Here is a 13,620-nt window from a genome sequence, read left to right on the forward strand (position 1 = left end):
ATAAATCATTTATAAAAAAAGGCAGACATCCAACGTGTGTATTTTGTTTCAGCCTTTCAGTGTCGGTGCTCATATTCAGTATTCCTATACACGTCTCCATCTGAGCTGTCTTAAAGGGGAGTGCGAGAGCCATTTCAGTTGTCCCTGACAACCTCATGGGTTTTGCCAAGTTGAGCCCTCTTCAGTTAAGTTTCCCTCTTCTTCATTTCACTCTTCCTCCCTCCTCCTCCTTTTTTTTTTTTTTAAGTAGTTGGGGGTCTCCTGCTTTTATTAAGGCCCCTCCCCCGCTTTCGCTACAAACACAACCGCGTTATCCATGTCAAATCCATTGGAGACAGCCTGGGGAAGTCAATATGGAGCGAATAGATTCTCTGCTTTTCACTGTGGAGCTCCCGAGGCAGGGATCGCAAATACTGCTGAAACTATCAGGGACAGTTAAAAACAACCGTCACTGTGCACGTTTTCTTTGTGTTTTATATTCACGGCGAGCAAATATATAGATTTTTTTCAGGGTAAAGCTGGTATTTAAAAAAAAAAAAAAAGAATACTGCAATTTCTTCACACAGTCTGTTCAGATTCATTCAGGTGTGACAGAGATGTTGCAGTAAACTGTTTTCCTTCCGAGCGACGCACAAGTAAATGAAGTTGTTTTTCTTCTTTCTTTTCCTTTTCTTTTTAAAGTGCTGAAATGAAAAGCTGGACATGCAGGAGAGACTCAGCGGCAAAAGGGTTTTTTTTTTTGTTTGTCCAAACATTCAGGAAATTGAAATTAAAGGGGAGGCCAAGAACAATACAAAACGATTGTGAAATACTTTTGAATTGTAGTTTCAGAATACTGTTCCGAAATGATTACGACTAGTTTGATGGATCAGCTCAGGAGACAGGAGTTTTCTTTTAGCAATTAACACCTGCCAACAGCCTTTCGTCCTCCTGTCCTGAGCCGCAGGTGTGAGGAGACCGATGTGTGACTTGATGAAAGACACACTGCCGGCCAGAGTAGTGGCAAACAGTCATTTCCCCTCACTGATAGTCCATTCTTTATTTAGCCTAGCCTAAGGAGCTACGCTTTTTCCACACTGCAGACCAACACACACCGGCACAAGTACTAAAAATAAACCTTTTACCACCAGCACAGCCTGCCGGTCACACATTAAACACGCCAAACTAGTAATGTGCCGCCCGATGTGATAACCAGTCTCTGAATTAAAACACATCAGACGAAGAGAAAAAATACGGGCAAAACATTGAGAGGGTTAAGACTGGACACGGTGAAAGTATGAATCACCACCTGTACAGCACGGTTTCTCCTGGTCTTCCTTCTGCTCACCCAATGGCCGGAACTCTAGAAGTGACAGTGAATACTAACAACGTGAGCTGGTGTCTCCTGAGATTCTGTAAAGCAGGCGCAGCGTAGAATCATAAATGAGCGACTTTGACAGAAAACACAGGCTTATAGAAAAAGGAAAAGGGGGAGGGGGGGGTGGGGGTGAAGGATGAGCAGCAGAGGATTCAATGATTTTAGAGGTTGGAGTGGGGGGGGGGGGCTTTCGATATGTCGGGGGGTAGTTATTTGCTGGCAGCAGCAAGCCCTTTACCAACAAAGGGCCTTTCATATTTCCTGTGAACAGAGACTCCCATTAATCCCGGAGGGAGGACTCATCTTAGGCTTCTCCGCACATAAATTACTCTTCTTATGCCCTTCCTCCCATTACTGCTCAGGGTTTACGGCGTGAAGAGTAAAAGAAAGAACGTAACGGAGCCAGCCACACATCCTTAATGTGTTAGGCCGCTCTCAAAAACACTTATGTCAGCGCTAACTCATAACACATGTGCCAACATTTGCTTTGCCCCAAGCCACAGTCAGGATGCTTGTGGCGGCCCAGCTCTCCACATCCCTTCTTTCACCCCGTCTTCTCTCTTTACATCTCACTTATCCATCCGTCCTTCTCATGTGGGAGGAGCCACACAAAAAAAAGCAACAAAAAAAAAAAAAAAAGGAAGCTCTGCCCAGCTGTCGCATTTCTGAGCAGATGAAACGCGCTCTGAAGGGCAGAGTACATGCCAATCCCCACTTATCCCACACAGAGTGGACTTTAACAGTGGTGCACAGCTGCCTGTATACACATGCTCAGACCCCTCTGGTGGTCTGGTGGAAGGCATGATAAGCGGCTGAGGCACCGCCGTCTCGCCAGTGCGCCGCACTAAGAAAGGATTTGCGAGAAGTGTGTGCGTGTCTGTAGGGGGGAGAGAGACGGGGATGGATATGGAGATGGAATGAAAAATACTCCCATTTATGCATGTGCACAGTGTCCGGACCGCCTTATTTCAAACACACAAATCAATGCTTGTGCAGTTGCATTTTTCTCAAAGCGCACCGCAGACGGGCCAATAAGCGGAGGTCGGGCGGGAGCGGGGAGGGGGGGTGACCGGAGGATAGACTCGACACCGCGCTCGCCTGCAGGGGCCCCGAGTTCAATGCGATGCCGTTCAAGTCGTCAGCAAGGTCCAACAGCCACTGCCGCACACTCATCCCCCTCAATGCTTGCAGCAGCTCTGTTCATGAGGTGTGCAGCGTGAGACGCCTCAGGTTGTTAGGTCGTCTGCCGTTAAAAGCAACACCGGCCGCACCGTTTTCCTGCGAGATTGAACCGAGTGGACTCGTCAGCGGTGGCGAAACCGTTGGACGAATCACCTTTAAAAACCAGGATGACCCGCCAGCCTTTACATTCACACAGTTGTGCTTTAGCACCAATCTCGGATTCAAGTCTGAAGTCATCTGGGCATGCACTATACCCAATCCAAAGTGGATTTTATTGTACTCCGTCTTGTATCATCAAATTTCTATGATGCTAAAAAAAGAAAAAGAAGGATCTCTTCCACACATCAATCCGCAGCTACTGCGAGTTCTGTCGGAATTGCGTTTTATTTTATTTATTTATTTATTTAGAAACACTTCACACACTTTCGTTTATTCCAATTTGGAAGAGAAGAATGCGTAGCTAAATGAATAAATGATGATGAATAAAAACTCATGAATAAATATTCGCCGTTGATCAGCTAACCAATCTTTCTGCGGACGGATGAAGGAACAATGTGTGCCAGTGTTGCCTGCCACGGACGCTCCGTGCAGAATAAGCCCGGTGAAGGCCGAACAAAGGCCCGTTTGTGTCTTCTGACCTCGGCTCTCCTAGACAACACATTCTTGGTAGGACAGAGGGGGAAACATTCAAACAGGATCACCACAGTTATTTTTCTGCTATTTATCCAATAAGAGCCCCTAAGACAGGCTGTGCGTGTGCACTAAGGCTGCGGGGGGGAGTTGCTTTAAACCAACACTAAACGCTGAGGTAATAATGCCATGTCAACCTGATGGTTTATGTTCTTGGCCAGTCATCCAGAGTTTACTTAATGAAGGTGCTCCGTTCTCAGCCGAGCAGGCTCCTTCTCCACCATAACAAGTTAATCTTTCCATCATTTAGCTGACAGATATGTCAAAACTAGGGCTGGGCAATCTGGGAAAAAAATGTCACAAATACTTTTTGATCAAATATTTTGATGTCGACAAAGTACGAACGGCCGCAGGTGCTTTGCCTAAATATTTACACAATGACATATTTGATAGATAATCATCAGTAATATGGACTTTATGTGTAAAGGCAAGTGATAGAAGAGTGAAAGCAGACTGGTGAGCTCGGGAAATGACATCACTTTACCGTAATGCAGCCTTTGAAACCAGGAAAAGACAGCACACGTGCCAGAGTACGATATCCACATCCGGAGGCGATATCCAGTCTCATATCAGGATCAATATGATGTTGATATGTTGCTTCGCCCTAATTGTTGTCTGAAAGGTTTCCAGGGAGGAATAACGAGTCGTGGCTCAGTCTCAAGAAAATCTCAATCTTTGACTAAAAATGACTTACAGGGGAGCAGCCCCGATGTTCACGCGGAGAGTTTTTGACTGACAGCTCCATCATCCACTGAGAGATTCTAAATCACTCGCTACATCAGAGTAAGTCAGGTTAACACAATAAATGTCGTTATCCATTACTAACACCCGTAATCACAGCAACATTTGCATCGACCAAAGAATGGTGCGACGCTCTCTGGCGGAGTTTTTTTTTTTGTCAGCTTGTTTGTTGCTAAAACAAGCTGACAAAAAAAAAAAGGTGTGATTTTATCCCATTAGCTTCTGATAACCAGACGGTGCCTTTAAGGGAAGCACGTTGGGTCCCGGACAACAAAGTGTCCCGCAGTGGGAGCAACAGCTGAGGCAATTCCTTTAAAAGAGAAAGTGTAAATTTTATAAAAATAATAATAAGGCCAGCTTGTCGACTTCTCTCGTAAAAGCTCTTTTTCCCCCGGTATTAGCTGGTCCCCCCCCCCCCCTTCAACGCAACTGAACTGTGTGTGAACTTCTTCAGCTTCAGAGTGACAGCTATATTTGGTTGCGGTGCGATCATAACCGGAGTGCATGTTTCCCCCAATCAGCTGGCACCCACTTGTCCACAGTCCACCCTCAAGGTATAAGCTTTTTGCGATACGGAGCTTTTCTGGTCCAGAATAGCCCTCCCACTCACGCATACCCCACTGTTGCCCACAGGCGAAGATAACTTTTTTTTTTGGTTGCACATCCTGTCCATTTTGATAAGTAGTCCACCTCAGCATGCAAATAAGTCCCGTCCCCCCTTCAGCACACACACACACAAATACCCGAGCGAGCCTCACATTTACGCAATTCTCATGCATTAGTCGTTTTACCTCATCCTCATCTGGTCACAGATAAACAAACACTTGAAAAATTCAACAGGCCGCTCTCAATTAACACTACAGAGGGCGGCTGAAGCATCATCAGTGGCCCCGTCTCCGTTCTTGCTCTCCTAACGAGGTTATAGCTATGCACACTCGTAATATCGGCGGTATGAACGGAAAAAAATGGCGCGATATTAAGAACGTCCTTAAAGTTGGACCCTGCGGGGGATGTGCTTCTAATAAACAGAAGCACATTCACGGGGCGAGTTCCCGAGTTGTATCCACCGGGATGCGATTGTGGTCCTATGTACAAACAATGCATCAGGCAGAGATGAGCTTCTCCAGAGTCAATAAAAAAGGGTTTTAGTTGAACACTCCCTCCCACAAGGGAACGGGGTATGATTATAAACACAAGTGGAGCTGGAAAAAAATAACATCATAGCACGTTGATCCAATATAAATGCATGCCTCCCTTGCCTCCCACCAGGTTTTTGCAGACGGGAAGCTCTGAGGGGAGGACAGGGCTGAAATAACATGCGCACGGTCTCCTCTGTCCGCGGCATTCTTTACATGCTTTATTTGATTCAAATGTTGTTGTCGTCGTCGTTGTTGTTGTATCTGCCCATGCAGCTCTCTCTAACCCTTTGTCTTACAGCTAAAAACCCAAAGTAAGTACAAGAACAAGACCCACATTGGCAAAAAAGATTTGTGGCTTGAAATAAAACAGCTAAAAGTCTTGCAAAATCGCCTCTGTGTCAAAGCTTTGATTAGTGATTCCGAATCCACAAAATCCCTCATCTGATAATAATGACCTCAGTTGAAGATGGGCCTCAGTAATGCATTTTGAGCTCCAAGTGTTAATCCGTCAGGCATTTCACGCACTGCGCCCGGATCTCTTCCAGACACGGTCAGGGAAGCATTAGGATTCAGTGGAACTCCTGCTATCAATTGGTCAAACGGTGTTAAAAAAAAGGAGAAAAAAAAGGAGGAAGTAATGATTTAAATGAAAGAGAAAACTGGAGGATAAAGTTCCCCCACCCTCACGGTTAGATTCAAAGCCCAGCTCCTTAATAAGCCCAATTCATTTCTCTGCTGGTTCTCGCTCCCTCTATCACCAGTGACAGGCATGAAAGGTCAATAACCTTGGCTCATAGATCTCATATGGTTAGCAATGCCATAAATTAATGGTTGACGCTGTTATTCCAAACTCCTCAAGTCGGCCGAACGGAAGCTTATCTTCTACAAAGGTCACAGTGCTTAGAACACTTAGTGTGAGAGTGAAGGGCTGACACATGATCTATAAAAGATCGAGTGCGTTGCACTTTGGTGGAATCGGAGGGACGGTTGGATGGGAGGCTGGTAAACACGGCGCACGGTGGACAGTCAACGTCTCCGGAAAATGGCAACACCGACACCGACCGTAACGCATTTGACTATTTTTCTTCCCCTCCTCGAAAACACGTTCAGATTCGATCATCTCAGGTGTTTCTGGTCATACTGCGACCTCGAACGCTTCATCATGTTAGCAGCCATCATTTTAAAATCTAAAAACGTGTTTTCATACAGATGTAACCCGTAAGTTTGCCCTATTAGAAGCGTGGACTTTGGGCATGCTGGATTGCACTGCATACGTTGACTTTCTCGCTGGCAGGTTTCACTCGTTTCTCCCTTGTTTTAGGGAGAAAATGATCTCCCGCTAATCCCAAACACAAGCAGAGTCATTGTCGTGTGCTGATGAGATTTGAACGTAAATATTGATTTTGAACAGCTCGAAATGGACGGCCTCTCCCAGCTCACAACCTCACACGAGCGGGATGTGTAACTGCCCGGCCGGGGGTGAAAAAAAAAACACAGCCGAATGGAAACCAGAGGCTGGAGACTAAAATGTAAATTGTAGCGAGGTCTGTTCCGAAGTCTTTAGTGCGACGCAATTTACGAACACAGCCACCTCGAGCAGCTGGTAATACGACCGTTGTAGCACCTCCACAATACCTTTCATTGTGCTCACAACTTTTGAGGCAGGAAGTCGTTTACGAGTGGAGAAAGCAAAAATCGCAATTATACCGCTCTGCCACGTGCCTTTTGTCTTCGCCATCTCGTTTGTGCTGGCTCAATCTGACTTGACATGTTTTAGAAATTAGCAGGCCCTTCATCTTGTAGCAGCCGTTACACCCTTCAGTAGGAACCGCCCCCTCCACCCTCCGAATCTCCTGTCCTGCTGAGCAGGCAGTGCTACAGGAAATAAAGTGGCGACATGCTGCACGCTCTTTAATGCCTCAGTAAATATCGACAGAGGCAGAGATAATATAAACCCAGACAACGCAGGCTGCACAGCGATGTGTTGCTCACTGCCATAGTGTGCACGCTCAAATGGAGACTAGATATTGCCGCGGGTCAATCATAATATCCGCACGGTGATGGCAGACACTGGTGTCAGCAAGACCCGGTAACAGTAGATCACTTGAGACAAGTAATATAACGGACTACATATGCTTATCTGATGAGTCACCGGCTCGGGAGGGGTGTGGAAGGAAGCGTTCCGAGTCACCAATCCAATTAACATCAAATGAAAAGATACATTTTACTGTAAGTCAAGCAATGATGTCATTTATGTACAGCGCGTGAAAAAACACAACGTGAAAAAAATATATATTTCGCCATCCATCCTTTAAAACATATCGCTGCCACTTAGATCCCACATCACACTTGCATCTGATACCGTGGAGTGACCAAGGTCACTCCGAGAGACAAACTCAGTTAAAGAATAAAGCACTAAATGCTGCAGTACTGTCCTTGCATTACTCAATTAAGTCACATCAATCATTGTACGGAGCCAAGGGAGCTGCTCCATCTTATGGCTCACGTAGTGGCAGGAGAGAGGGTGGGGGAGGGGAGGAAGGGAGTGGCGGAGGTGATATAGGGCTGGATGGGAAGGAGGACGCATGGAGAATGTCACGAGATACGACCCAGTGACTCCTCAGAGGCCGGTGTCCAGAGAGGCGCTGGTGCGTTGAAATTGAAGCCCCACCCCCCCCCGCCGGAACACAATAGTCAGCATGCCCCCGCCCCACCCTGCAGGAGGTAGACGTTTCTCCCTCAGGCAGGATATTGGCTTTTGTGAACATGGTTACAGTATCTGGGTCAATTAACGTGTCCCTGCTTCAAATTTCTCTCTTTTGTTGGCAGAATGGCGCGCCGATTCATGTAGCCCCCCCCCCCTCCTACCCCGTCGAACGCAATGTGAGCTATGTGTGTCACTCTCAATAAAGAAGGAGGCTAAAACACAAGGCTGGTTCTGTGTCTATTTTCTAAGTTTGCTCAAAGCCTCATTAATATATTCATTTGAGTATTGGCTTCCCGGTTTGACCCTGCACAAAAAGACCTTGTGTCTGCCCGTTGTCTGTGGTTCAGCTCTGTTGAATTTACATCTGGGCAGCCAGTGAATGCATTCTTCCCTGAAAGCAACAAAAGCAGAAGCCAAACGCACTGCCTTTAGAACAAAAGATTTGATGAGAGTGTGCGAGAGAGAGAGAAAATAGTAGGGACTGGGAGTGGCTTCACTTCACAGGTCTGTTGATGTAAAAAGTGAAGCCAAGGCTCTCTATGCTCTCACTTAGCCAAACGTAATGAAGAAGAAGAAAAAAAAACAGCCCTGCAGAGGGAGAAACCGTGGGCAAAAAAATAAATTGAACGGGGGTATTGCACAATAAACAGCTGGGGCAACACTGCAAACAGAGCTCTCTTTGTAGAGACAGGATCTGTGAAAGAGATATGGAGCTGTTTGCTCTGCTGCCACCGCCCCCTCCACCCCCAAAAAGGACTGTCTCACGGAAGAGGAATGGCCCTGAAATCCACAAATCAGTCCCAGGTAAAGTAAACAATTCACTCTATAGTGCTGATGTATTGTCTTCAAGGTGCAAGCTGGCATTTCCTTTCCCACACTTGTTCTAGCGTTTGAAAAATATCCCCAGCCTCGTTCTACCGAGGCATGTATGCAAAATGCCAGGTCATTACAGCTATTTATACACAGCCTCATTACATAGCGGGTGATCTTATGCACTTCCAGGGCGTTCTTCACGGTAAATAACATTTTAAAAAAGGAATATAAAAGAAACACGCCGGTCGGTGGGCCAGTTAGGCAGCACAAGAATTGGCGAGAAGGATCCCAGCTCCCTCTCCTATGTGGGGGCCAAACTGCAAACAGGGAGTTATCGTTTTAACAGAATATATAAATCTTTTCTCTTTTGACAGTCTTGTAAATGGAAGCACACACATCAATTTAAAAAAAAAGAAGAAGAAGAAGAAGAAAGAAAGCCTCCGTAGCAATAGCGCATCGAGCTGCAGGGGTCCAGGTGTGATCTAGAACCAAATAACCTATAAAAGCCCTCCAACCTTGACGCGACCGTGTGACGGCGCAATGCAGCGGCCGGTCTTGCTTTTTCACATCCTGTGGGGGTTGGGGCGTGGGGGGTGGATAAGACAACGACATTCTCTGATTCGGCAAATGTAGCCGCCTGCCTCTCGCGAAAGACTAATTACAATCTGCATTTAACCAGACGCAGTCGGATTATACAGCGCAGCCTGGCTGCTGATTTTACAGTCAAGTGATCGAGGTCCATAAACCTCCAGCTAGTTATAGAAGTCTATTGTTACCAGGAGCTGCCCTTCAACAACACCACCACCACCACCACCACCACCACCAAGAGCCGTCTGGATTGAACAAGCTAATTATATGCCAAGGACAACCCCCCACGCACATTCACGGCAGGCATGCGAGAGGGATACCTAAACTACAGCCCAATGTCAGAGCCGCACACCGTCGGGTGCCGGGGGTTAGGGCCTGCAGCTGAAGAGAAAACATGAACCGAGGTGATGAGACGCCATCAGGTTAGCGTTAGTCCTACTTTTTCTACATTTAGCATTGGCTAAATGTAGATAACCTGTGTGCCTCCAAATGTGGCGGCAGTATCATCAGACTATCGTTTGGTTTAGTCCAGAACTAAAGAGCCTTAAAAAAAAAAAAAGGTCAGACATACATAAACTAAGGCTCATTCTGTCATGCCACCCAGCAGACTGAGAAAAAAACACACCCACACATTAGCCACAGATGGCTGCCTGCGTTTTAATGCGCTAACATCACTCTTTCAGTTCTACAATATGGCCCGAGGACCGCAACGGAGCCACGATCCTCTGACAAATGGCTGTGGTGGCCCTAGCACGAGCATTCGGCCCAGTCTCCTTCCCCCGTCACACTGGAGGCAAACTGCATCAAAGGTTACTTCCCAAAACCTCGCACCGCCGAGATTCAATCTGCTGTCACAATATGTGGTGGTTATCTAGGCCATGTGGCTCCCAAGAAAAAGAAGAAAAAAAAATAGACTCAGTGACAGGAAATGAAAATAAATGTTTGGAGGCGGATAACAATAAAGAATCAAACAAATTCAACTCCAACCAGCCAGCCGGTCGGCGATGCTTGAGCTGGGAATTGGAGCGCTGCCTACATTACAATATATATTGATCACTGCAAACGAAGACCCTGGACTCATTGATCCACTTCCAGAAAGAAAGAAAACTGTGTGTGTGTGTGTGTGTGTGTGTGTGTGTGTGTGTGTGTGTGTGTGTGTGTGAGTGCGCGTACGTGTGCGTGTGTGTGTGTGTGTGTCATCTTGCTTCATCTGCTGTATGACTGCTCCTCATGGATCTCATCTTGAATCGGGGGATTTGAATATTAGGAAAGTCATGTTTGACTGCTGAATTATTCAACATCAGCACAGACGTCGATGAAGACCTCCTACACCTCAAACACAAACCATCTCAATGGCAGCCACTCTATTCTTTATCACGTCGGACTTCAGCAGATCGGGGTGAGGTTGTCTCCTCAACGTCATCGACCTAAGCTAAATATTTCAATAAGCAAAAGAGCTGCAAAAATTCTGCAATGTTCCAGAGAGGGTCCTTTAAAGTTTTCGGCCCATATTACAAGGGCCATAATAGTGATTTAATGCCCAACATTATTTGGTTAATTTGCCTTTTGTCTTGTTTCTCCAAGAGATAAACGATCGACTCCGCAGGTCGGAACAACATGAGGCCTCCCCCGGTGACGGGTCAGGGCCTCTTTGGCTGGTCTTTCATTTTATCTATACCTCATGAGGAAAAATCCCCTCCCACCAGTCTCATCCCAAATCAGAGAGCAGGAAAAAAAAAGGAAAAGGACCAAGTGTGTTGCTGAGCACTCGGCCCAGTTTACAGGAGAGGGTCAAGCAGGGTCATGTCTCGCCAAACACTGGGGCCCCTTAAACACATCTGAGCGGCCCCAGCTGTACCTAGAGCCGTCTGAATCTTGAACGGGGGCGCCGACAACCAGAACGACGCGAGAAATGGTTTTGGTCGCCGCAAAGAGTGTGCAAACGGAGTGTTTTTCTTGTCAAAAGGGTGAAATGTTGTTTGTTTAAAAGGGTTGCCTTAAACAAACAGCGAGAAGAGAGGTAATGATAGATTAACAGAAAATTCTGAGAGATTATATATATATATATTTATATATATATATATATGTGTAGAACCTGACGGCACTTCGGAGGTTATGTTCTCGCCGTCGACACTAATTGTTACAATCACATTATTAAACTGGTCAACTGTGAATCCCTCCCCCTCGAACTCATTCTGTGGAGCCGGCACCCTGGCCAACCAAAGCTAGAGCAGACACTAGCCGTACTCCTCTTGCCATAATAGTCACACAAGAAAAGAGATGAAGCAAAACACACGGCTGGGTAGGAAAGATTTAAGCAGAATACATGCTTGTGGGGTGGGGGAGGGGTGGCCAAGCAGCAGCATAAGAGAGTGTATTAGGCTCAATTAGGCTTTTGAGCTTTTAATTAACCCACTTTTTAGGGAGGGAAACCTCTGCTGAATAATGCTCCGACTCACTTTGCAACCCCACTTTAAAGACCTCATCTGGAAAAAAAAAAATGGTATGTGTGTCAGCTCTCCGAAGCCACTGGAATTCCATTAGACACCCAGAGGCAAAACACCCGCAGCCCGACCTAAAATTAAATGTAATTCTGTAAAACAAGTCACTTTATCAAGCGACTAAACAAGATAAGAGGAAACGCCGCACAAAATGTTGCAGGACTTTCATCTGCACGATGGTCTGATAATGATTAACTTGCGTCGGGTGGTTTTGCTCAGCATCGGGCCAGAGCAAATATTTCCGAGATTAAAAGCAAGGTCATACGGGCCCCCAGAGGGTAGACGGCGGGTAACCCCCTAATCCTGACGCGGTTTTGCATCTGCAAACAATGAGCGTAACCTCCTTTAATGGATCACCGAAGAGGAGTTCGCATAACAAGGATAATTGTCCTTTCCTGGCTTCTCCCCCGTGCTGCTCTGCCAAGCAACTTTTAGGAAATGTATTTTTAACAAATGTATTGAGAATCAATGGGGCATCACTTGGCCAGCTAACAGTTAAAGTCTAGTCCCCCCCTCCTCCTCCCATTGAGGAACGTGATTAAAATCTAACAGTCAAATAGCTACGTTAACCGCTTTGCTTGGCCACAATTGCTGTCGTCAAATCCACAGGATACCTTTAGTTTAGCACATACAATGTCAGCCGTTTATGCCTCCCCCATCCCCCACTTCCAGGTTTTTACAAACTGCATGATGTGTATTCTCTTTATCAGTAACAAAACAGAGAAACTGCAATTAGATGGGACAAAGATATACAACTGCTCCCCCCTGCTGCATCTCATGCATAAACCTGGGTCAAAGGCAATACAATACGAGCGATGGACTCCCATTACGGAACCCTCACACAATGTACAGATAGTATTACACGGATATGTGAGCGAGGCTTACTTCAACTTCGCTACACTACCAGCCCGGGGAGACTGGAGTTAGCCGACTGGGTTATTCTGTTGAAATGGGTGCAGACCTTCAGGAAAGTAGAAAACCGGCCCAAAAACGAGTCGCTCAATGCTCCTTCAATCATTGTCCGAGGCCTTTTGGGGCAGCATTAACACAGCTAATGAAATGCAAGGAAACTTAAGCAAAAGTAGGCTACATGCAGCTATAGAAACATGAATATGAATGAGACAAAAAAACAACAACTCTCAGCTCCTGGTCAAAAAACAATATCCCCAACCAGCATGGTGGAGGCAAAGTACAAAAACTTTGTGCATGCCCTCCACACTGTGGGGGCTTTGTCTTTCAAAAACATGCCACAGGAGCTTTTTCATTAGAGAATGCAGTTTCATTAACATCAGCCCACGCTGCTGCTGAGCCCCGCTGCATTACAATGACACAGGATTGCCCCTCTCTGTCAAGGAAGTCCCCACAGAGCAACAGCTCGCTGGGGGAGGGGGTGGGACGTAGAGAAAGGAGGAAAGGGAGTGATGGGGGGGGGGCAGCAAACAAAAGGGAACCTGATTACCCCAGGTCACGGCTCATCCACAAGCCAACAGAGGGAAATCCATCACCTGCAGGATCAAACGGACGGAACTTGTGCATAAGGTAGAGCCCAGTGAAAGCTGTACCCACCCATAGAAAGCACTCTTCCCTCGCCCCCTTTCTTCTCTCGTCATTGCTAGCCCCCTCCCTCCCTATCTGACTCACACTAACGACAGCGTGCAAGTTTTAGGCACACACTGTGAAATCCAACACAAGTGTGGATGTCTTCTGGTCCAAATGACCTCAAGGCTCCATCCTCCCTAATAGCACACTGGTGATATATTCCCGGCTTTTTTTTTTTTATTGCCGTGTGTAGGCCTGCATACTCTTTCATGGTTGTTGCATCCTCATTTTGACAATATTAAATTCCAAAGAGGTAGTATTGGTCATGCTCGCTGCAGTGTAATAGGCTACTGCGGAAAATAA

The 13,620-nt window shown here is 46.4% G+C and overlaps 1 protein-coding gene across 1 annotated transcript in view; it reads right to left on the reverse strand.

The window, feature by feature from the left end:
• Nucleotides 1-13,620, reverse strand: part of cdh2 (cadherin 2, type 1, N-cadherin (neuronal)) — a 58,761-nt gene that overhangs the window by 42,005 nt on the left and 3,136 nt on the right. The window lies entirely within an intron of this gene.

The sequence above is a fragment of the Clinocottus analis genome, unplaced genomic scaffold (genome assembly GCF_023055335.1).
Source record: "Clinocottus analis isolate CAN_PGR_092001 unplaced genomic scaffold, fCliAna1.0.p SCAF_11, whole genome shotgun sequence".
Lineage (NCBI taxonomy): Eukaryota > Metazoa > Chordata > Actinopteri > Perciformes > Cottidae > Clinocottus > Clinocottus analis.